The sequence below is a fragment of the Melospiza melodia genome, chromosome 9 (genome assembly GCF_035770615.1).
Source record: "Melospiza melodia melodia isolate bMelMel2 chromosome 9, bMelMel2.pri, whole genome shotgun sequence".
Taxonomy (NCBI): domain Eukaryota; kingdom Metazoa; phylum Chordata; class Aves; order Passeriformes; family Passerellidae; genus Melospiza; species Melospiza melodia.
This window is the reverse complement of record NC_086202.1, coordinates 27,916,356-27,940,523: the sequence shown is the minus strand read 5'-3', so window position 1 is coordinate 27,940,523 and position 24,168 is coordinate 27,916,356.

Below are 24,168 nucleotides of genomic sequence, written 5' to 3'. Positions count from 1 at the left end.
GAAACAAGTTGTCCTGGCTGAATTCCCAAGTGAAAAGGAGATATTTCATTATATTTCCTATGAGTGTACATCACAGAACCAGCCTGGCATTAATTGCACAGCAATGGTTGCAACAAAGCATCTCCTACTGCAGTGGTGGGAGGAGATGGGGGTGGCACAAAGCAAGCCTGGAGTGCCTGGAGTTTCCTCCTAAACCTAATTAGATTTAGAGGACCTTCCTGTTGGGAACAGGCTTTGGATCTGACCCAAGAAGAGCAGCCTGAGGCAAGGATGACCAGCAGGGATAGATTCAGGGAGATGCAGGGAAACAGTCCAGATCTTGCCTGTGCCACTCATTGTTAGAAGTCCCAGCTTGCACAAACATTAAAGACTTCCTCAAGTGCTACACTGAGTTTAATTTGTAATCTCTGGTGAAATCTTTTGTTCCACTGCTACTTTTAGGAAGAGAAAAAAAAAAAATATCAATAAAAAGTTCTTAATGGGAATGCATCCCATGGGAAGAGCTCTCTGTTTCTACCTGCCTCCTTCATTTTTAAGAAACCTTTTCCACCACTCCCTTATGGACAGGAGAAGCAGGGAGAAAGACTTTAAAAAAGGATCATAGTTCTCAAACATTAATAATGCTCACAGCAGAAGTCTCAAAAGGCCCCCAAAAAGATTATTTTACTAGGAAAAATTTGGTTTTGTGTTTCCAAAATTGTTTATTAAAATCCTAGCAATTCCCTTGCTCCATGCCAGAGGAAATCTCTGTCAGTGTTCAAAAATCTGATCCAAAGGCAGCACTCTCATTTTTACAATTTTCTACTGATTTACTTCCTTGTGCCTACCAGATCACATAATCCTGGCAACATGCTTCATCTTCCTGCTTCCTGAGGCTCTTGGTATTTCTCCTGAGTTTTTCTTCTTCCTTTTTAACCTCGTGTGCATGTCCTGGTCCGTGAAACCAAAATTCACCTGCTTTTCTTCTGGCTTCCCTGTTTCAGACATCAGTATCCTTGTCTTCTGTGTTTTTCCTCCCCTCAGAAGTCCAGAGGGATGTGAGTTTTGCTTTACAATGTGCATGCTTTCCCCTGATTATTCACTTTATTTCTGCAATCTCTGTGATTTCTTTTGCTAAGGAGTTAAAATATCCACAAAGAAAGCAGCAATCCTAGAACTATCTTTTGAAAATTAGAAAAAAGCAAGAATGCAAAGCATCAGCTGCATGCTTTCAGTTTCTTTAATAGTCTCTTTTCTTTTGTTTTTTTTTTTTGGTTTTTTTTGGTTTTTTTTTGGTTTTTTTTTGGTTTTTTTTTTTTTTGTAAACTTGATGGTTTTATACCTGTCTGTGGCAATTCCTCACTGAGTCATGGGAGGAAAGCTGATCAGGTCAAATGATGTAACACAACTTTCAGTCTCAGTTCTGAGGAGTAACAATTTTGCAGTCCCTGGATGTGGAACTCCAAATTCTGGATGGTTTTTTTTAAAGAATGATATGGGGCAAATAGTTACTTTAGGTTTTAGAGAGCTCACCATGTAAGTATGGAATCATACTCACATGAGAGCTGTGAATGGGAGACACCTGACTGTCTCTGGATCGGTAATAAGTGAGAGCACAGACAGAGGCAAAAGGGCTAAACTCTAAATCATTAAGAATAATCAGGTATTTGCAACAAGTGTAAATTAGCTAAAAATGTTGCTACATCTGTATGGTTGTGGAAAAACATCCTTATTCAAAGAGAAACAAACAAAACTGATTGGGGATTTTGGAAGAAAAAGCGACAAACATTAGTCATAGGGAAATTTGATAATCCTCTTTATTTTCTTTTAAGCAATTTTCTGGATTTTGTTTTTTTTTTTTTTTTTTTTTTTTTTGTTTTTTTTTTTTTTACCAGAATACAAGCTTACATAAAAGTGGTGTTTCTCCATTGAATTTTAGAGGGGTATTTCCCTCCTTAAATCTAGCTGTGGTTTTCTCCTGTTTTGTCTCAGAGTTGTTCTGCACATCTCACACCGTTGTCTTTAGGCAAATAAATAGCCCGGAAAGTTTCTCTCAGAGGCTTTCACAGTCCTCTTTTAAAAATGCAACGAGACTGCAATCTTTAAGGAGATGCAAACAGCACCTCAAATTCTCCAGGGATGTTTTTGACTCAAGGAGCAAAGCTATTTTCCCCTCAATTGACTCAGTAATGAAAGGATGGAATGCTGGAAACATTTATTAGCTGCTAGGTGAAGTGGAGAGAGACAAGCACTTTGGTGTGGTCTCAAATCTTTATCAATTAGCAAACACAGGTGTCAGGGAGACAGGGAACAACACAAATCCTGTAGCAGCAGTGGTGCAGTTCCCATTACCTGCCTGGCTTCCTGCAACCTGAACAAATTCCCTGCACCTTGGTTTGGAAAGAGGTGTTGTTCAAAAAAGCCATAACTGTTAAATTGATGCTATTGACAGGAGTTGAGTCATCTCAAAAGTGTTAATAACTCATCAAAGCACATTACCAGCTGGCTGGTTTAAAGGCTATCTGGATGTGAAATTAAAGTTGGATTCCACTGGTGTAGTATGATGATTGTGTTTGTCAGAGGTGAACTGCAAGCAGCGTTTTGTTTGCCCATGGTGTTGCTTACAGCAGTTTTAGGCTGGCAGGGGGAATGAGAAGATAAACTTGCAAAATTTGCAGCTTGGCCAAGTGGTGTGGCTCTGCCTTTTGTCCATTCTCCTGTTTGTGCAGGGTCAGTCAGCACAACACTTGCCACAGCCTCAGTCTGCTGAGGGTGCTGGGCCAGCCCAGAAGCTGAGTGCTGGCACCAGCATGAATAACTGCAGGGCTGACATCATCTATCTGGGAAAAAACACATGAATAATGGTGAAAGACAGCATGTCTCAAAAGCCAAGCTGAAATAATGAGTCGAACCTTGTCATTTTTCATTTTTTAGTTAAATATTTACCTTCCACTTGAATTTGAGGTACCCACTGCCCTTCTGTGACCTTACAAGATAAATCCCTTGGAAGACTTCTGGCAAAACTTTCTCAAGTGAACGCTGTTCCTCCAGCTGGGGACTTTTCAGATGAACTATTCTTTACTCAGCTCTGATGCACACCTCTCATGTAGGCGTGTGCTGCCCTGTGTGCCTCTCCACGGGCTGGTTCCATGGCAGCAGGAGCCTGCAGGGCTGCAGGTCCCAGCCCTGTGGCCATTCCCTGCTGGTCTGAGCAGCTCTCTGGCCAGCACACACCCTCTGGCCATGCTGCTCCTTGTCCTGTGTTTATCCATCCCTCTGCCAGGGTAATCCTCAGGTTAGGGTACATGAGAACATAAGTTTAGTGCTGCTATATAGGAATTGGAGGTACTGATGGGAGGCTGCTACCTCAGAGAATTACCAATCCTTTCATTTAGGATCCAAACCCTGGATTTAGGCATTCTGTTCTTCTGCTAGGAAGAGAGAAATGCAAAGCATTGATGCCAGAGTTTAGTGTACACTCTGTCCTGTGTTTCTGTTTTCTTCCTCATCTTTTCCCAGCTCTGGTGCTCCCTGCAGAGTGAAGGTAGAGTTAAAGGCACTGTCATGCTCGGCCTAGTGAACAGCACATCTGTAGTTCATTAGCATCCAAATGCCTTTCAGCTGATTGTCTCCTTGGTCACACTGCTCCAGAGCTTACAGGATGAAAGTACCAAAAGTTCAGAAATAATGGGTTGCATTGTTGCTGAAGGGAATATCTGATTAGTGGAGGCTTGCCCTTATACTGTACAGAGGAAATGCAAAAATGCAAAGGAATTTTCTCTTCATTATTCATGTGTAATCACATTTTAAAAACACTAATAATTAGGCAAACGTTTCTGGAAAACATGAGGCAGTTTATTCGTAGTCTTCCTGTGTTTTGCAGAGCTTTGATTTTTATGTAGGTAATTAAGAAAAAGAGGTTTTGAACTCTAATAATTGCTTGGCTGGTCTCTTTTAAGGAAAGAGTTTGAATAGGAGTGAGGGAAGGAAAAGGATTTTGGCTAACTTTTCTCTCTCAGACCCTCACCTGTGCCAGGCTGGAGTTGAACTGAGGATGGGCTCACTAAGAGGAAAGAGGACTGGCATGGCTGTGTTTTGGGTAGCTGATGTGTTCATTTGTGGTGGTTGAAACACAAGTGAAATGTGACACGTTTTTATAGGGAGAGGAGCTCTATTCATTCAGTAATGGACTAAAAGGGGACACTGCAGTGTGAGAGTGAAGTGCTTAAAGTGAGCCCAGCCTGGGGTAGCTGGGGTGCTGTGCCTCAGCAAGGAGGTGTTTTACAGACCCACGTGAAGGAATTTCTTGTGCCAGCTCTCCCCAGGTAGAAGCATCACTCAGTGATATAAAAATATGATAACCAAATGGTGCAAAGAAATAAAAGCTGCTATCTGCTCAAAATAAAAAGGTCACTAGTGTCATGAAAAAAGCCTTTGCTGGAGCCATTTGCATTGTCAGCTCTTTCTGTGGAAATCCCTGACTGCAAAACTTGGAGGCGGTCCAGCCCAGCAGCTCTGGGATTTACCTTTATAAGGAAGAAAAACAAAAATCGATCTGGTAAAGTGTCTGCATGGAAAATAAGATTTTCAGTCTCCTGCAGCAGGAGAGCAGGGGGAATATCTGTGGCGTGGGTGAGAAGCAGCACCCAGCAGGGTCTGATGAGGGGCCCACAGCCTGCCAGCTCTGTGTGGCAGCCCCAGGCGTGTCAGGAGGCTGTCTCTGCCCTTTTTGCTGGCTCAGCTCATGCACAGGTAAATCTGCAGCAGGATCAGACCCAGCCCAGCCTGTGCTGGGAGCAGGGATGGCCTCTCCCCTGCTCAGCTGAGCACTCTCTGCTCTGCCTGGTTGCACTGCTGGGGCACTCTGTCATTCTTCAGCTTGCTGCACACAGATATAAGTTACTAATGTATACATTCCAGGCCTGCCACTGCCTAGGGTTATTTATGAACTAATATTTTCTTTATCATTAGGTAGGAGTAGTTTTAGTGAATACATACTGAATGCATAAATCTGCCAGCTCCACTCAAGTAGGGGGCAGCAGCTGGAACAGAACATGCCAATTTAGGCAAATTTCAGAGAAAGTATTTTTTTTTCTCTTTTCACGGCCCGGGGTGAACCTGATTTGAAGGCTCATTTCTGATGCACTGGTACAGAGGTATAGCCTTTCCTTTAAGCAAAATAAATCTTCGGGCAGAAAAGCCTGCTGAGGGTGTCAGAGGGTCATTAGTGCAGGAGATCTGTTGTCTCAGGATGCTCTGAGACAAACCCAAATCATATCCAACAGAGGCACTGATTTCTGCTTCTGGAGACAGGAACCTAAAGAGTCTGGACTCCAGCTGGCCATTTAAAATAAAAATCCATTTTCATGGCACATTTCTTTTTTGTTCTAAAGCACTACAAGTTTAGCAGACAAGAAAGGAAAAGATGATGCTTTAATTTTATCCATTCTCTGTACAGTGAACAGAAACCTGGGCTGTATTTACTCCATCTTTTGCAAAGCAAACAGACCTACTGCAAGCTGCAAATTCAGAGTTACTGTCTGTCTAGGCAGCTGGAAATGAGCCTCCTGTGCTGAGTAAAGGCTTCTCTCCACTGAGTGCAACATACATACCCACAAGTGCCTGGCAGCCTGGCTCTGCATGGCACCAGCACTATATACTACATAACCTATATAATATTTGCAGAACTTTGGGTGCAACCAGCTTTCTGCAGTGTGAATTTCCACCATGTGCTGACTGCCTCCACTGTATTTTTAGGAAGAGAAGGTGGCTGGATTTAATGTCACACTGTCCACGAGCTGTGCTGTGGCATAAACCTTGTCACAGAGATTTCGTGGTTTGTTCCTCTGTTCTCAGAATGCAAATTCATTGCCTGAACAAAAGGCTTTTATTTCGAGTCCAAAGCCTCAGCGGTGTCCCTGTAGCAGCTGCCTTTCACGAGGTGCAGTTTAACACCTCAGCAGAGCAGGCATTCAGGGGCTGTGAGGCAGGCAGGTAAATTGAGTGTGTCTCCTTCCTGGCACAGCTCCTCCCCGGTGGTGGCAGTGAGCGATGCTGCTGCTCTGAGCTCTAATGCTCTAAAGACTTGGAGACCATCTGTTTGAAAAAATGCCTCTTTTACCTTGCTGGCCGTGTCTGATGGAAGCCATCACAGCAGAACAAGGTACTCTGAAGCCGTTTATCTCATCTCATGCTGCCACTGCTCTCCCTTTCTCTTTTTATCTTTCATTCACTCTCTTCCCTTTGTGAAATATCAAGAAACAATATTAACACATTGCACTAATCAAGGAAGCATCTGTAGCACCTGCTTCAGCTTTTGCATCTTGTGTGACTAAATGCAAGATGTGACAGGTTTGACAGATGTCATGGAAAGGAAAGCAGGACTTACACTCTGGGGCAAGTGCAGGAAGAAAAATGGGAAGGAAAGAGTGAAAAGGACATTCTTTGTGTCACACTGGCAGTTTCTATCCCGTGCTTGCCCCTCTAGCATGCAGCAAAGAGGAGGGTTTTGCCCTGGCAATGGCTTGGGGAAACAGAGCAGCCAAGCTCCACTGATCTAGCAGACAAGCACAAAAATGGGAGGAAGCTGCGTATGTGTGTTTTGTTTGTTTGGGTTTTTTTCCCTTTATTTCTCAATACCAACCTTCAATCAATCAGATATATTGAGTAGTTGCCAGGGGTGGCCACTGAAAAGGCAGAAATTCATAAGGAGATGCATTGCCCTGGTAGGCACAGAGTGCCACTCCATATGAGGGCAATCAAAGGAGATATTCTGACGTGTTCATAGCCCAGAATTCACTATACTGACCCAAATTATCTATAACCCTGTGAAAAAATCCCTTCATTTTGTAAAGATTTAAGAACTGTTGTGAATTATGAGGGTCAAATTTGGGCATAGTTAGAAACTTTACTCCCAAGCATCTGAAGAGAAATCTGTATGCACAGACTGGGTTGTGTTTCTGTTTAAAGGCAAGAACAAAATACTGCTATAACCAAGTAGTATTAAACTGCATGTTAACAGGACCTACTATTCTCAAAGGTGTTTTATTTGATCAAACTCAGGCTTTTGTCTCTAAAGTTTACATGTCTCCATCTTTCTTTCTTCAGCTTTAATTCATTTTATTGAAATGGACAATATCAAAGTACTAAGGTGTTTTGGACCCAGTTCAGTCAGAAACTTCAAAAATATTTTTACCTTTATGCACCAAGGAAATCAATAGATGTGTTGAATCTCAGTCTACAAAGCACATTGGAACCAGGAGGACAAAGTGACTGGGAAAAATGAATTAGAGAAGTGACAGTTGTGGCTGCCATCAATTTCCTGCAGCAGTGACATGTTTATCATGGAAGTGACTCCAGCAAGCAGCTGCATTCCCAGCGAGTGTCATAGATCTGAGATGATGCAATCTCTCTTTCCCTCATGTCAGATATAAAAGCCAGCTGTAAAATGGCCTTTGGAGACAAGCAGGTTTGGGCTTTTTTCTGAGCTGACAACTCATTATTCATGTGTTAGGCACTGTGGAGATGGCTGGGATTGCTGTCAGACTCGGGAATCTTTTTCCATTTTATTTTATAGGCAAACATAAGCAATAGCATGAGGGTCAAGCCTCTTCTTCCCCTCTCCTTTCTGTTGTTTCCCCCATTCTTCAGGCTGTGTAACTTTGTGAGCATGACATTTTGATGGGTAAAGTACAGAATGCAATATGTGAGGAATCCCAAAAGGCAGGCACAGCATGCTGCTTGACTTTCATGTCCTGTTCATCTTCAGCAATAATTTGGTGTCTTAAATGGTTTCCATTCTGTAAATTTGATGATGCATGATATGGGAAGGGGAGGCAGTGTGAGGGGGGGAGGCAAAAAGGAAGGATGAGTAAAAGAGCAGCTCAAAAATGAAGTAACTACCACAAAGTCCCCTTGAGGGTGGTTGTGATTTTTGCAGGAAATTGTTTCCAAGAAGCAAAAAGAATTTTCAGACTGGGAAAAAGAAAAAAAAAAAAAACCCTGCTTTTAGGTTCTATATTTGTCAGGACTTGCAGGCAGTTGTAGTGGTTGGTGCAGCATTTATGTTAGGTATGAGTTTAGTGCTGCAGGATCCAGGCCACAAAGTGGAGGGAAAATGGAGTGTGCCAAAAGCTGTGAAAGCTCACAGTTCTTCTGGCCCTGGTGGAGATGCAACGCGAGGGACATCACAGCAGGACAGGCTGGTTTTGGCACCAGCACAGTCTTCACCACTTTGCTAGTTTTTATTCTGTAAATTAGAGATATGCTTTAGTGATTAAAGACAAAATCTGCTATGGACCTTGAGTTGTGATCCCTGCTTGTCATACAATCTCTTTAGATAACAGATAGTGCTATCTTTGATTTGAACTAAGTGTATAAAAATGTATGTTTGTTGCAGGGCATAGGTGCCTGATGAACAAAGTCATGAAAGAAAGCAGTAACTATGTCAAGAGGAAGTGTTTTATAAATAACTAACACATTTAAGGTCTCTTAATGTTTATAACTCATTTGCATACAGACTTATGTTTCTGAACATCCGAATTGCTTTTAAAATATTTGCCTTGAAAATAGTTTGTCATTTATGTAGTTAGGGTTTTGCTATTTGGTGTTACTCCCTCAGGACTGTGGAGCTGTTGGGAGAATATGAAAAACAAAAAGGAATTAATGTCGCTATTAGATAAAATGTCTGTTATAGAGGGATGGTCCATGCAGCCCTTTCCAGAGCCAGGAATATGAGACTTTTGTATCAGTCACTGCCTGTGTGATACTTTCTCTGTGAGTGAAATCTTCATTTTCACTCCTTTCCATGGTCCAGGGGTGCTCCTAGTCACCCATTTTTCTGAGCAGGGTGTGCAAGGCTCACTCCTTAGAAAACACATCCTCTCAGGGCCAAGAAGAAACAAACAGGCGCTGTGAGAATCGTGCCCTGCTGTAAAAGAACTGTTAAGGCAAATTTTCATCATTTGATTTCAAAATATTTTACATAAATGTAAGCGTGTTTACCCAAAGAAGCTTAATCAGAGGGTTGAGTTACAAGTAGGAAATCTCAGAGCTAGTTAAAAATTTGTCCTGGAAACTCCTTGGAATGGTTAATTAAATTGCTTTTTCTTGTCTCCCTCTTTTAATACTGCTCTGTAGAAGGAAGAAAATTTACTTCAGGGAAATGTTTAAAGTAGTTTAAAATTTATCCAGGCCATGTAAATCCTTTTAGTTCAATTTTTATGCCACCAATGATTTCTGTGAGCTGCTTTCAGTTTGAAATGCACTTGGGCAGTGTTTGTAGAAATAAACAAATGGAAGTCCCTCTTTTTGTACACTATCAGTTGTTCTCCTTTTCCCAGTTAGGGGTGCAGAAGAAATATTATAGATGAGAGAGACATGGGCAGATGAACCTGAGAGGGACCAGAGTTTGCTGTGGCTGTTTGCTGGGCCTAGGAGACATAATTGAAAATGTATCTTTATTTTTCACCTTCATTAATGTTTGCCTTTACAAAATTGCTGATAAATTGATATATAGCCCCTCTTATAGAACAGAAGTCCATTGTCATTTCTAGACCTGTAAAGACTTTAAGTTTTGAATAGGAAGCAGTGTAAATTGTGTGGCAAACTTTCTTGAGTCAGTTCGAGTGGCTGAGAGTGTGGTGGGGGGCAGACAGACATCCTTGTTGAGGGTCTTTAGAAAAATCCATCCGTGATACTTTTTTGTTGTTGTTGTTAAAGAAGTGGCACAAAGCAGAAAAGGATGCCTCAAAAATAAAAAAAGGCTTGGAAAATGTAAAATGGCTAAACCATAGTGACCAGTGAGAGAATATTCAGGCTATTTGGGAAGTTTGGCCGTTTATAGTTGCATTTTTATTTCTGAACTTGTATCCTGAGCCAGTTCTCCTCTAGGGAGCTGTACTGACAGCAGAGGTGGGAATGTGCCAGTGGCAGCAGTGCTGCTTTGGCAGGAGGTGGAAAGGGGTGGTTTATTTAAATGTTCAGGCATGGCCAGTGAGGTGTCTCAAAGTATGGCTGGTTTGTGCCATTTACAGTGAGCTCTCATCATCTGCAGTTACAGCAGCACCAAAAATCTAACCAGAAAATACAGCATGCCCAAAAACCTAGAGGAGATGCTCCAGCACGGCTGAGATGTTTTCCAGTTTCATACTTTCATTTTCAACTAAGCACTTGAAGTAGCCTGATGAAAATGAAAGTGTTCAATTGCGTGCATGGAAATTATCTTTAAGTGACTTTGGAGCTAAAGTGTAGATATAGAAGCAGGAAAAGTAAAAAACTCTGATTTGTCTTTTCCTCAGCATGTCATTATGGGGAAAATCCTTTTTTCTTTTCCTCTCCTGACCTCGTTTGAAATGTTTCAGAACTGCCACCTGTAGGAACAGGGAAGTGGCAGGAGGTGAGAGTGACTGAGTGTTGCCTACATTTATTAGCAGAATTCTTCTAACTTTGCAAATGCTCTTTTGAACCTGAAAAACATTATCTTCTGCTTCCAAAGTTTTGAAAAGAAACAGATTTTAGAATTCATTTCAAAACACGATTTCTATTTAAAATACATTTTGGTTAAATGTTTCATAAGTTTGGCATTTTGAAATAAAAATACTTTGCAAATATTATTAATACTGGGTAAAATGTAAATTCTTTTAGCAGCTGCCTTATATATCAGTTTGGGGTTTTTTTACTCAAAAAGAAAAACAAGCAAGAAAACCCCCTTTTCACTGAGATTTCTGCTTGTCCAGCTCTAAGCCTTGTCAGGTGCTGTCAGATAAGGATAATTGCAGAGGAGCAGGTCAGACAGGAGAGCTCAACATCCACATTGCAGGCTTGGCTCTTTTCCAGATTTGCTCCATGATCACCACAATGAGTAAATCTTACTTTGGAATTACAATACACCATTTTTTATTAAGACCAGAGAACTGCTGTGATAGGGAGTTACACAAAACCAGAATAAAACAAAATCAATCCCTGCCCTGCCCAGGAAACAATCCCTCCACACACAACAAAATAAAGAGCTTGTTTATTGACAATGTTTATAGGAATTTGTGTTGGGATATTTTCAATTATGGTGACTAGTTTAAGTTTCCAGAAGGCAAATAAATGCTTGAGCTAAAAATTCTTGTAAAGGCAAAATTCACTTCTTCTCACACTTCTGTCAGCTTGCTTTATCTGTATTTATACACATGTGCTGTATTTATATATTTTTCTAGACAGTTCTCATTATTACCACCACCCAGGGTTGGAGAAGGAAAGTGCAGATGATGAAATAAATTGGAGTGTAGGATGAAAATTCTGCTTTTTCATAGGAAATCTGTCAGGTGGATTAATGGCTGGGCTGAGCCAAATAGCTCCATTATCAGATCAGATAAAGACCTCTCCCCTCCCTGGCTAAAATAATTGAGAAAGGGGCTCTGATATGGATTTTTTGAGAGATGAACTCCTTGAGAGTAAATTAAAGACAGGATAATAGAGTTCCTCAGCACGAATGTGTAACCACTGCTCTGATAAATTGGGATGAATGTAATCTTATACAGGCCAGCAGCACCCAGGTCTGTCAAAACCCCAGATATATCTGTATCTATCAATACAGATGTGTTTTATTTTCTTGCAGGCCTAGGAAGGGAGCTGCAGAGTGTATGAATGAAATGGAAAATCACTGCAGTGGGTATGCCATACCCACACGGACTGAAAACTCCATTATCTTCCACTCAACCATAAATAATACCTTTGTTCAGAGAGAAATGTGTGTGTGGGGATGTGCAATCACCTCTCCCAGCCCAGCACATGGAACAGAGCAAAGAAAGGAAGGGAATGAGCCCAGTGTCCCACCCTGGGCAGCAGCTGGGACTGTGCTTGCCCTGAACCCTCACAGGGAGAGGCTTTGGCAGCAATTCCCACCTTCCATGCCCACAGTGCAGCTCTGCAGTGACAGGAGGAGCTCCCTGGATGTGAGCACAGGTGCTGGGTGCTGTAATGCACCATTTCATCCCTGTGGAATCAAATTAAATTAAATTAAAAGTGCCCTTCACGTGGGACCAAGGGGATCGGCTCCTCCTGGTCCCACCATGCCTGCACCGTGGGGACGCTGCTGATCTGCACCTGCCTCACAGGGCTGGGCTGGAAAACCAACACAACAAAGGGAAAGGAGAGGTCAGGGAAACTAACTGGCAGGATGAACAAGACAAATGATGAAGGAGGCAGGGGGAAGTGGCTGCTGTGTGCAGAAGGGCTGCAGATGAGATAGGAGTGCTCCAAGCAGGGATTGCAAGGTGACTTGACAAAGTTCTGCAAATATTTGAGGGAATAAACATCACTGGGGAACTGAAATTAGTACAAGTTTTATCATAGAGAGCAGGGAGATGATCTGCCAGAGAAAGTTTTTGAAAGACATTAATAAATGGTGAAACGAACCTTTCAGGGGCAAGAGGAGATGTAACATTGAGTGAGATTTTTCAAAATGAAATTTGAAATCAGGCACAGAAAGCACTTCTGCTTTGGGTGTAAGAATGAAGGTGTGGTGTGCTAATGTAGGCAACTTTGGGGTTTTATTCTCTTGTACAACCATTGCTTCACATGGGCTTGTCCCTCAGGGAAATAGTAATAACTAAGAAAAGCAAGTTGGAGAAAATGCACCAGCCCTTTGATAGCATGAGAATTGAGTGTACAATCATGCTCAGCCTTGTTCAGAAGCCAGAATAGCAGCTTGCAGTTGTCTGTGTAGGGGCTTTGTCCCTTATTTGCAGCTGGAATGCTCCTGTTGAGGACTTTTTCAAACTGTATAAAATAACTTAAATTTCTTGATGTATGCTGACTCTTTAAGACCAAAGTGCAACACATCTTTGTGACACTGCTTGTCTTTAGAGAAGCTCTTAATTCCCCATCACTGCATTTATTTGTATTTATTTTGTTATTTGTTACAGCTTCTAACAATTTATACTGTGGCATGCCACAGCTGTGGTTGTCTCTGGCTCCTTGTGCCAGTGGACCCGTGGAGGATTGCTCTCAGCAGAGCTGGGTTTAAATCAGCATCTCTGTCAGATTAATACGTTGCGAGCGAGCACAACGGCAGAGTTTGCTCTCTGGAGCCCTGTGATTTCTGCCTTCCCTGCCTGGCTGCTGGGGGAGCTGGCTCCCTGCTCCTGCTCACCAGGTGGAACAGCAGATGAATGTGTGTCTGAGCCTCCCTCCTGGCTGCATCTAAACTGATTCTTTTCCAGAAGTGCTTTGCTTGTCACAGGAATATTATCAGTATTGAGATCTGAACACTGATGCTTTTTTCTTTCATCCATGTTCCCATGTTTTTCTGCTGTTTATCTTCCCTGGGTTTGCTGTATGTCACCCCTTTCAAAATACTGTATCTTCCTTTTCCTTGTGTTTAAGGATTTGATTTGCCTCTGGAAACCTGGTGGTGCAGATATAATTTTTCAGGGAAAGCTCTTAAAAGGGATCTGATTACCTTCAAGTCCACACTCATCATCAGTGCTTTTGTTTGCCACCTTATCCATCATTCCTGAGTCACAGTATCCATTCAGAGATCTCACTGAAGACAGAAGAATCTCATGCTTGTCTTTACCACATCACCTCTTTCCAAGCAAATGCTTCATACTATTAAATGTCTTCTCTCTGTTTTGCCTTCACCTATATTTTTCATTTTGCATTAATTAGCTACGTGGCCTTGGTGAGAAATGCTTATCAGAAATGTCTCTTTGAATACAGAAGGATTTTCTCATCATCTACCCTGCCTTTATTGCATTCCCCTTTGAAGATAAGAAGGGATGGATGGATGGATGGATGGATGGATGGATGGATGGATGGATGGATGGATGGATGGATGGATGGATGGATGGATGGATGGATGGATGGATGGATGGATGGATGTGAGTCATGGCATGTTTCAGACTGCCACCAGAATGCATTTCCTATAGCAGGGCTATTCCCCTTTTCAGCCTATCTGACCCCTGATAATTGCAGTGGTGCTTTCCTCCTGCTTGTTTGCAGACAAATGCTTGGAACAAGGTTCAGAGCTGTAATCTGCTCTGCCTCTCTGAGAGGACAGAACTGGGGATGCTTTCCCCTGTTGAGAAGCCAAGCGGAACAGATTAACACACTTAGTGCTAACACACTTCTCAGTCTCAAGGGTTCCACTTGTTCTTCCTTCTTCAAAGCAATTAACTGTATATAAATTTGATTCTGTATGGTATATGCCTTTTGACTGGTTTAAAATCTTCTCCTGGTGATGGTGAGGTTTTCAATAAAACATGAAATAATTTACGTGACTGGATTACCCAAGGTCCTTTTTCCTACAGCCCAGTGTGAGTAATAAAACTGTGAGACCTGAAATATGTCTGTGATTTCCAAAACCATAATATCTATGCTACTTAAAACCTATTTAAATTACAAAAAACCCCCCCAAAATTAAAAAAGGAAAAGTAAGCTGGTTTTGCTCCATCTAAGAAAATGACCTGCATAACAATGAGATGCATTTTACTACTTAATTCTTTATTACAGGGTTTTGGAGAACCAAATTATTTTCTATCTCCCATGCAGGGGTTTTGCTCTGAATATTCAATCCTGTCACTCTTTTTGTTATCTTGCTTTCCAAGTTCTCAATTTCAGAATATTAAAAAAATAAAAATTGACTCCTCTGCATTATATAGAAGGAAATGGAAGGAAGGCAAAGTGACAGGAAAAGCTTGTGGGAAAGCAAAGCAGTGATCCTAAATCCCTTGCTTCATCTCCCATTTCCCTGCTGTGACTGCACAACCATTTTGTTTCCCAAACATCTTTCAGCTGGGTTCCCTCCAGGCCGCCTCAGATCCTCTCATGCCTGGTGTGTGGCTCCTGCAGGAGCAGCCTGGACTGTGTGCCAGTGTCCTGCTCTGCCCTGGACTGTGTGCCAGTGTCACAAGGCATGTCCCCTCCGCTTGTTAGCGGCACGACCAGCACTAGCAGGCTGCTCACAAGTGCCACCCTTAATTACAAACTTTGCTTGCAAGGGGAGCACTCGGATCATGCCTGGGTATCTTAAAAGGGCCTCTTGCCTTTTGAACCCTGGCTGCTGTGTTTTGAACAATAATGAGGGTTCTGCTCTCGTGATGACCAGTCCTTGCTGTCACCCTGTCCTGGGAGGAACCCAAACAGAGGCAAATGACAACAGACAACCTTGAGCATCTTGAGCTGGCTGATGGTAGGAAACAATGCAATTTCCCATTTAAAAAAAGCACCGGGAATAAGTTGCTTGCGTTGTTTTCTCCAAAGAACACTGACCCTTTGGTTCTTGATGTTAACCATTGCAGAGGTGTCTCAGGAGCATTCAGTGTGAAACACAGAGCACCACATTCCTCTGCCTGCCTTGTTTGAAGCTTGCATGACCCACAGCTGTAGACTCATCCCTATGCACAGGAATGTGAAAACAACTGGCTACTAATTTCCTCCTGGATGATGAACTGCCTTGTGTGTAATTTGCTTAATAAATGAGCCCATAATAGTTATATTAGCTGCCATTTTGGCAGTGTAAAGTGGATGAAAGCATAATGATGTTTACTCTGTAGGCCCATAACACTTCCATAGAAATATAAAGAAAATCTGAGAACTGGGTCATAGAATAACATATATTGCCTGAGGTATGCATCTATTGTACTATCTTAAAAAAAAATGTATATATTTATATAATCATATATACTCAGTACAACCCAGGTCCAGGCACTAGATCATGGCATACTTCAGATTCAACAAACTTAACATCAAAATTGACTTCAAACTCTTCTTGTTTTGGGCCACTTTTACTGCAGTGTGTAGCTCAGATTGTTGAATGTTTCTATGCAATGCTTGGGAAAGATGGCTGGAAATTGATCTGCTTACTCAGAGTTTGCTCTTCAGGGAATTGCACAAAGAGACATTCTATGTGGTGAGCTGGCCAAAGAGTTCAAGGTCAGCCCAGAAGCTTGGCAAGGCTGTGTTCTTTCACCCATGATATTCAATTATCTTCCTGACTGCATGTGGAGATGAGCCCTTGGTGATTACAAAGGAGAAAGCAAAGTTTGGGATTTTATTAGGATGTTGACAGCTTTTTTAGACTTTGCTGCAGACCTTGGGTATGATCAGACACACAGAATTTTTACAGAAATCTTTGTAGAGAAAATAGAAATTATCCTAAAATGTGGGGCTAAGGGTTTTATGGTCAATGACCAAGGGAATTTTTTTCATGTCCTTAAAATTGTAGGGTTAAGAAAGGCTGGAGGAAAAAGTCATGTAAGTGGCTTTCTTTCAAACTAATGAGACTTAATCCTTCGTAATTTTCTTGGATTCTTATCTGCTCTCTGCTGGTATAATTCCACTAATGTTCTGTACCATCTCAAAGGAATGAATTGTCCCTCAGTCAGGAGATATTAAATAAAACCAAGGAAGGTGATTTGCATCGTTCTGAGCTGCCTACTGACACTATTTTTAGCCATGGAAGGTGATGGCTGCACTCCAGCTCTGAGAAAAACAGAGATGAGTGCATTGATTCATTCAAACATCTGTGCACATTCTTAATATTTCTCCTGGCTCACAAGCTGGTCACTCAAAAGCAAGCTCTTGGTGGTCCTACTTGTTTGATTGTTTTTTTGATTTCTTTTTTGGTTTTGTTTTCCTAAGACAGCATAACATGGTGTGCCCCAAACCGCAGAGGTTCTAAAAAAACAAAGTGCAGGTCATATGCTCAAGGGGTGCAAAGCCACAGCCCTAAATCTGCTGCTTGTTGATTTATGGGCTCCAAGATGCAAGAATAAGAGACAGAAGTCAAGAGAATAAGTTCATTGCATGTTTAATTGGTAGGGATATGGTCAGCTGAGGTACAATTCTGATTTGAACCATTTATTTTTGTCATTGAATTAATAACTTCAGAAGGAAAATATTAAATTAATTGTTATAGGTGGATTTTCTTTACGGATCTTTTAGAAGCAGGTCTAAGTTAAATCTAATTCATTTTTTAAATGACCTTTTGCAACTTTTAGAAGAAGGGTTTTTTGTCCCTTTTGCTTTTTCAAACAACTCAGTTCTCTGGTTAAGACTTTCTGGGTCAAAGCAGCTACTTCTAGAAGAGTCAAGCTGCCCTCATACATATTCCATTGCAGAATATTGACATCATGTGAAAACAGTGGTGATTAATCCTGAAATACTCTAGAGTAAGTCACTGAATAGCTGGTGCCAGGGAAATTAATTTTAGCTTAGAAAATCTATACTTAACTTTGAGTTGAAAACCAGGGAAAAGTGCTACATGAGATTCAGGCAATAGAAAACTTTTCTTTTGAAGGTAAATATAATTTTCCCATCCACTGCAGTCATTTGGAACCAGGGGTAATCTTTTATTCTTGAGAGCCCCTCTGGCACTCCCCAAGTTCTCTTTCTCCACTGCAGTCCATGGTTTTGATTAGTGCCATAGGGGCTGGATTTAGGTGAGCAAACAGACACAAAGTCTCATTCAAGAGCTACCAGAAGGAAATAAGCACTTCCAGGGTCTGTGTCCTCTCTCCTAAAGTATTTCCACGAAAGTCAATTCTGTTCTAAAGCATCTCTTTCCTTGTGCTGACTCCCAGGCAGTTCCTGGTCATTAGCACAGACTGAGGTGTTTGTACAGCAGCCACCTGAATCTCTGAGCTCCTGGTCACTGTGTCTGTGACAATGTCCAGAGTGATCATTAGGAGGTTTCTAGGGCTGGCTGCAGGAAAAAGAAATAAGTGGGAAAATATTAAAGTATAAAATGGAAACATTTGTGCTGTAATGAAAAAAAAGTAAAGCTTTCTACTTGGGTTAGAATTTCCTCCATAAACAAAGTGCTTGGTGTTTTTTTTTCTGGTTGTAATGCTAAGGATATTATGCTAAATCTGGTTTTTGAAATATGAGAGTCTGCGGATTAGAGCAGTGGTCACCCTTTTTCAAAAAACCAAAATTCACTGCCCTTACTATTAGAGAATACCCTCTGGAAAAAAAATAAAATAAAGTGAGCGAGCCATATTGGGTGCTCAGGGTATCTCCTAGCTTATTTTCTGATTAGGAAATGACTGTGGCAGAAATCAGTATTGCTTGATCTAATAAATCCTTTGCTACCTCTATGATGTCATATATCCTCTACCCAACTTTATCCTGCTTAAACTTCTCCTAGAACAAACATTAAATAGTAATTCAACCAGGTGAGTGATGGACTGAGTGAAAAGCAGTGTTTTCTTATTTTAGCTGGCCCTGGTTTATTCAGGAGTGCCAGAAGCTGCCAGCTAGAGGGGCAGCAGTTGAATATCCATGGCAGAGGCATCAGGCACAGTGGCAGAGCCTGACTCACTTGTGCCACCCTGCCCAGAGGCAGATCCAGCTGTGGCAGAAAGAGGAATATATTCTCTTCCAGCTCAGTTAATCTTTGTATCTTTCTAGGAGCTGGGGAACAATTAGAACCAATATAGTATCAAATGGAAATGGTAGGAATATTAATAGGAAAGAAATTAATCTGTATTAAAGAGGATAAAATGGCTTTGTGACGATGAGCGCAACTTGCATGTGCCCATTTTGACTTCAAGACAGTAAAAGAGCAGCAGCCACAAGGTGTGGAGATAGATTTGTTCTAGCCAGTATTATAAACAGATGAAATAAAAAGGAAAAGAAATGGTGTGATCATCCTGCTCAGGTCCTGAGAGGCTGGCAGAACAGGGGAGGATGCTGCGTGCAGGGCTGTGCATGGCACAAGTGGAGTGGGCTGCCCCAAGCACCTTTGTGGCTGGAGCTGAGCATTTCACAGGAAACCTCTCAAGGCTTTCTCCATGTAAAATAAAATGCCTCCAAGTTTTTTCTCTGAAGGAGCATAGCTGTAGTCTCAAGCTCCACTCAGCCTGCAGCTTCACAGTGCATTTCCCAGAGCACAGAGCATGTTGTAGCACTGGCTGGGGGCTGCCCAGGACACAGGGCTGGCAGGCAGCATTCATCTTCATTACATCATCTCATAACTGCAGGGAGGCCACTGTACCAGCCTCAAAATCACTTCAAGTTTTTAAAATTTGGAAATGCTACTAGTCACCTGTAGCAGCTTTCCAATATCCTGATTGGATAAAGACTGATAAAAGACTGATTGATAAAAGACTGATATTCCCTTTCACTCTGAGGCTTTATTTTATCTCAGAGTTGAGATTCCTTTTATTTAAAATGACTGTTTTGCTATAATAGCATAAATAAGGTTTGACTAGAAAATGGTTCCTGTTCTGTAAGGATACAGTTTGACGTCACTGAACGATATGCAGGAAGGTTAATACGGATGCATTGCCAAAAATGTTCAAGGAAGTTTGCTGCCATTAAATTAAAAAAGTAATGCAAATGTAAAAAAAATCTCTGTAGGAGAGAAGTTGATAAGGAAAATTTCAAAAGAAATTTTTTTAAAGTAGATCGTTGAAAAGAGATATTTTAGTTGTATTGTTAAGACATGGCATAAGAGTTCATACACCTGATCCAGGGACTGGGCCACAGAACGTCACACTGAGTAGGGTTAAAGAGTCACAGCTATAAATATTTTTACCCTGGTAAATGCTAAGGCTTTTTTTTTCAGGGGTCAAGCCATGCAGATGGCTTCTCCAAAGCATCCTGCTTCAGCCACAAGAGCTATTTGTGGCAATTAGCCTCTCCCTGAGCTGAACTGTTTTTGAACAGGCACAGTGCTCATCAAAATATTTTTAATTCCCTCCAAAAGAATAGAGAGATGGGTTTAAAGGTGTGTGACAAATGAGTTCATTCAGTGATGTTTCTGTTCATTATTCATTACAGGCCACTGAGGAGAGGTTTGCAAGCAGTAGCACTTCAGACAGTGCTGACATCCCTGACTCGAAATATTCTCCTGCTGGGGCTCTTCTTCTAGGCTGGCTTTTTTTGACAGTCACAAAGCTGAAAAGCATTGAAGTCCCAGAATCTGACTTCACTTTCTCTGTTTCTGGCTGTGGCCCATGCTGGGAGTCTGTCCCTCCCAATGAAGTGCTTGTCTTCATCTCTGCTGTTCTGGTGGCTGTACCCCACCATGTTTTTCCCTGGGAGCCTGGGATTCACTATTTAGCCCTTTTTTGTGTGTGTCTTTCTTTTCACATCTTCCTTTCCCACAATGGGATGATGATCTCTCTTTGCAAGTGTCTGGGCCCAGGGACCAGAATTCCCAAATTCCCATTTTCAGGCATGCTCCCATCACCATGGATGTGCTGGGGGGGAGGCAGAGCTCTCTGCCTTCTGCACTGCTCCCCTGCCCTGGGCCAGCCCATGGGGAGTAACTGGAGTGGGCTTTGCCTCTGATTGTGCTGTGCTGACTTGGTGGGTGTCAGGTAAGAGCATCCCACATGTGTCAGTCCAGCAGCTTTATCAAGAACAGGATTGCCAACAGTTAAATCCCTATTGCAAATCATGTTAGACTTGGAGATCAAGCCCAATTATTTTCTCTCTGTAACTTCTGCCACCAATCCTTTTGTCACCTGCTACAACCTGTTTAATTAGTGTAGTACTGGGGCTATTTTTATGCACACTGCCAGTTTTACTGGTCTGGCTTTTTCCTGAAATGCAGAAGAGAAGTGGATGTCTCCAGCAGAGTGAGATTTGCTTCTCACAATCTCTGTTTTCTTTATAGCTCCTATCTAACAAGAAGAGAGCTTGTTCTAACTGGTGTCTGCTGATGGCAGATTTCAAGTGTTTCCAGCCTGGAAAAGGAGTGGGTTTCCACCCTCCCAGTGCATTCCCTGTGGCTCGGTGTCATTGGAGAGGGCAGCTCCAGCTGCCATGAACCTGCTGCAAATGTCTGTGCTAAGATTATATCCAACAGAGGAGTTTGACAGAGTTTGCTGAGTAGTATAAAAGGAGCACAGTGTGACAGCATGACAGTGAATTATTTGGGTATCTGAAGTCTTGTTCTAGCTGCCAACTTTACCCCATGGTCAGTTCTCAGTAAATTCATTAGTGTTTTAGCTCCACAGAAGTCTGCTGACCTCTCAGGATAAGTAAAGGAAAAGTCATCTTTCCAGTTCTGGAAGTGTTGAAGGGGTTCCAATTCCCACTCTTGAAAACGCTCCAATCTGCTGACATTTTATTTTCTTTCCCTTATTTCTGGCTATCATAGACACGATAGGTAAAAAAAGCCATACTAGATCAAATTCTCATTTCACATGTCTGCCAATGAAAGTTTTCTCCCAGAAAATACCTTTTTAGTTACAATTAATCTTCAACTTATGTTTTTGTTTTTTTTTTAACAAATTCAAATGAAGTTTCTGCCATTTCTGCTACAAAGCTAAAACACAACGATGAATAACTTTGTGTGGGAAGTCCTTGACACTTTTTCTTTTAATATGATATGTGGCAACTTATCACCACCCATATTTCTGATTGCTTAAATGAGTAAGATAGTACCAGTACAGCATATACAGAAGATAGTATTAGTACAGCATATTTTTCTGTTTGATACTGAAATTTGGGGTGTGGGATATTTGACTCAAACCCAAACACTCACACCCAGCATGTTCCCACTGATTTTGTCGCTGCAAATCCCAATCACTCAGGATGCCATGCTTGCTTTGCCCGAGCTGCTTTTGCTGGTGGTAGCGTTGCTCATCAGGAGGAAGCTGTGCCTGAGGTGTGCAGGGTCTCAGGAGCAGGAATTCTCTCCTGACTGCTGTGGTGAGCCAGGTTTGCTCCCTGTGACAGAATGTGACAGGCTGCTGGACCTGCCAGAGGAAAAGGTCTGCCCATGACAAGTAGTGAACATGCTGGGAAAAAAATGATATAGAAGGCGCTTCTGCCCACAGAGTTACCTAGAGGTGTGGAATAAAAGTTCAAGATGAAACAGAGAGTGAAAACAAGCAGCTTAAAGAAAAGGAGGGCCCTGGGCTTGCCTGTCCTGTTCAGCCCTTAAGGAGGGTGAGTGGAGCCCCAGCCTGAGAGGGGACGAGTGTTGTCTGAGCAGAGAATGAGGCATTGCCACCACTGGAGAGATCACTGGGATGGACTGCAGCTCTTGTCAAGCCAGAGGGCTCTGAGCACCACAGGCACAGTCTGCTGCACTGACAGCCCTCATGAGAGGAGATTAGAAGGGCTTTGTCTGCTCCCTTGAGCCTAATGAAGGGTGAGAGACAATATGAGAACAGCCTATAAATACACCAGGAGAGACAAGAGCTGTGTGGGTGAGAGGAGTGTGCTGGCACAAAAGCCAAGAGCTGGTCTGGTGCCTATGAATAAACACAGGCTGTGCCAGAGAAGCACACTCTGATCCATAAAGGATGGAAGTTTGACATGACAGAGACAGAACACAGCTTTTGGGGAGGAATGTGACTGTTTTAAGGGGCAGTTTATTTCATAGGTTGTCTATAATAGCAAGTGGACCAGGCCCAATATTCTATTCTAGTCTAGTCTATTCTTCTTCTGTCCCTGTCCTGGGCTTGCTGTGAGTTGGAGCCCACCAGTCAAGTCAGTTCTCTCTCTCTTTCCCTTCTTCCCATTCTGCTCCCACTCTCAGGAGTCTCCTGTGCAGGGATCTGTACCCTCCTACAGCCAGTGACACCGGCAGGAGGGGGAGATGTCCTCTTGCAATGTCCCTTTTTGCCAGTGATTACACCGTGGTGAATGTGCAAAACATTTTGTTTTCTTTTATTATTTTTCTAAGAAAAGCAGTTGAATCCCTTAGGCTGTGTTTTCCAGTGAGACCTTTATTTTCTGTATGAGGAAGCCCTTTTAGCAGTTATGACTCTTTGTGTGTTTCCCACTTTGCTTCTGTGATGATTTAACTGTCTAAAGTTATACACTGATAATTTACCAGATTTAAAAAATGAACTTTACCTGGTGTAGTGTTAGGAACATGAAATTAATTTGATTGACTTGGATTTAGGTATTTGTGCATGTAAAGATCCTCTTCCTCACCCTAAATCCAGTATCCCATTTAGTTCAGCTGTGATATCGTAGCCCATTTATTTTAGCTGCAGTACTTTGCTTATAAATAAGGCATGGGACCTTAGTTCTGGATGCTCCTCTGAAACACTTCAGCTTGTAACTTTTAATCTGCTGGTTAGATAAAACAGTAATTACTGATGGGAAAGATCAATGCCTCCAGAGCTCAGTGCATCCAAGCAGAACCTCCAGGCATCCTGCAGAAGGATCTGTTTCTGCACTGACCTACCCAGCAGCACAGAAATCCTGTTTTAGCTGAGGTGGATGAATGCTTAGAGGGTGAATCTGGATTGAAATGTGGCCTCTCATGTTTCAAATACTAAAATCCCTTTTACCTGCTGTATCATCTATACTGCATTTCAGCTCCAGGCCTTTTCATATTTTGTTTGTAGCTGTAAAAAAAAAACTGTTTAGGGTTAAGGAGTTATGCCCAGCTCTATAGTGTCTGGTTTTATTTCTCCACTCCCCATAAGGATAAAGGCAAAGAAAGTCTCCATTTGGAAATATTATGAGTGTCCTGTCTCTTAACAGGCATATAATTTAATTTCAGATAGATTTAATATGTGGATAAAACTGCTGGTAATGTTTCCAAACTAATTTTCTTGCTTTTATTCTTACTGATGATCATTAAACATGGTGGCTAAATAGAACCATATCACCCATATGGTTTTGTTCTTGGAAATTTCCCTGAATAACAGCTGAAGTAATGCATAAAAAGTTTGTGCAGCAATTTAAAACCTTAGCTTTCTAAAACCAAGGACAGGGCCAGCAGAGTATGAAAGCAATAGCAGTCTGTGGACTCTGCTTTCTCCTCAGACTGAGGAGTTGCTTCCACCTGCACAAAGAGTTCACCTGCTGCAATTCTGGCTTAGCTTTACAGGCTGTTTGTTGCTACTTTTGACTTGATTATTGTTTAATTGGAGAGACTTAACATGAAAGTTTGTTACCAGGTGGGACGCACAAAGGTTGGAACACGAATTCAAGCAGACAGGGACCGAGAGGTAAATCAGGGCTGCTTTCCCAAACTGGATGTTCTGCATCCTTGCAGGAGCATTGGGAAATCTGCTGGCCTTGTTTACAGCCTCTCAGGGTTAGGGGCCACAAGATGTCAGTGTAGCACCAAACATGAGGCAGCGGCAGGAGGGTTTGTGCAGCCCCCTTGCACCGTCCTGCTGGTGAAAGGCTGCTGAGTCTAAGCCCAGAGGGAGGCACAGAGGTCCGGAGATGGCCCATGGGGTGCGGAGCTGAGCCTGGAGCACGGGGAGCAGC